Raw genomic sequence first — 1,883 nt, 5'->3', positions numbered from 1 at the left:
AAAGGCATAATATGATCTCTTCTTTTCCAATTGTTACTCCTTTAATTTCTTATTCTCATCTTATTGCTCTTGCAAGATTTTCAAGCACTGTGTTAAAGAGAAGTGGAGATAGTGGACAGCCTTGTCTGACTCCTGATTTCAATGGGAATGTTTCTAGTTTTTCTCCATTTAGAATGATGTTGGCCTTGTGTTTGTTGTATATGTCCTTAACTATGTTGAGGTATATTCCATCCAGTTGAATTCTCCCTAAGACTTTGAACATTAATGCATGCTGAATTTTGTCAAAGGCCTTCTCTGCATCTATTGAGATGACAATGTGGTTTTCATCCTTGAGCCCATTAATATGATTTATGATATTTATTGACTTATGTATATTGAACCATCCCTGCATCTCTGGGATAAAGCTGACTTGATCATGCTGGGTGATCTTTTTGATGTGTGTCTGTATGAGGTTTGCAAGTATTTTATTGAGAATTTTTGCATCTATGTTCATTAAGGATATGGGTCTATAGTTTTCTTTTTTGGTTGTATCTTTACCTGGTTTTGGTATTAAAGTGATGCTGGCTTAATAGAAGGAACTTGGAAGTTTTCCCTCCATTTCTATCTTTTTTGAATAAATTAAGTATTTTTAGATATAGATTTTCTTTAAATGTCTGATAGAATTCTGCTGAAAATCCATCTAGTCCTGGGCTTTTTTCAGTTGGGAGTTTCTGTATTACTGTTTCGATTTCTTTTTCTGTTATGGATCTTTTTAAGCTGTTAATCTCTTATTGGGTTAGTTTTGGTGGTTCCCATTCTTTTAGATATCCATCCATTTATTTTAGGTTTTCAAATTTAGTAGCATATAGGTTTTTAAAGTATTCCCTTACAATGTTCGGGATATTAATGGTGTCTGTTGTGATGTTTACACTTTCATCTCTGATTATGTTGATTTGGAGGTGCTCTTTCTTTCTTTTGGTTAACTGGGCTAGCAGTCTGTCAATCTCGTTTATCCTTTCAAAGAACCAGCTCTTGGATTCGTTGATTCTTTGTATTGTTTTCTTTGTTTCAATTTCATCAATTTCTGCCCTGATTTTTGTTATTTCTTCTTGTCTTCTGGGTTTGGGTTTCATTTGCTGTTGCTTTTCAAGTGTGTTGAGTTGCAACGTCAAGTATTCATTTGTGTTCTTTCCAATTTTTTGATGGAGGCACTTCAAGCTATAAACTTCCCTCTAAGGACCAATTTCAGTGTGTCCCAGAGTTTTTCTCGTCTTGTATTGTCCTTTTCATTGTAATCCAGGAATACTTTTATTTCCTTCTTAATTTCTCTTTTGACCCATTCATCACTCAGGAGTTTGTTGCTTAATCTCCATGTGTTCATGTGGTGATAGGGCTTCTTCCGGTATTGATTGTAAGCTCTATTGCATTGTGGTCTCAGAATGCATGGAATTATTTCAATCTTTTTATATTTGTTGAGGTTTGTTTTCTGCCCCTGTATATGATAAATTTTGTAGAAGTTTCCATGGGGTGCTGAGTAGAAAGGATGTCTTTTGGTGCTTTGGTGGAATACTCGGTAGATGTCTGTTAAGTCCATTTGATATATGGTATTGTTTAATTCAAATGTCTCTCTGTTAACTCTCTCCCCTGTTGACCTATCTAATGGAGATAGTGGGGTTTGAAGTCCCCTACTATTAATGAGTTAGGATTAATCTGGGCCTTTAAGGCCTATAGTACTGTTTTTATGAAGTTGGTCACCCAAGTTTGGTAAATATATGTTCATGATTGTAATAGCTTCTTGATTCATTGTTCCTTTGTCAGAATGAAGTGGCTCTCTTTATCTCTTCTCATTAGTTTTAGTTTAAAGTCTATTTTTTCAGATATTAGAATTGCAGCGCTTTCTTTTT

The sequence above is a fragment of the Nannospalax galili genome, unplaced genomic scaffold, assembly GCF_000622305.1.
Source record: "Nannospalax galili isolate Female #2095 unplaced genomic scaffold, S.galili_v1.0 scaffold168, whole genome shotgun sequence".
NCBI lineage: Eukaryota > Metazoa > Chordata > Mammalia > Rodentia > Spalacidae > Nannospalax > Nannospalax galili.
Note: the sequence above shows the minus strand (reverse complement) of the source record.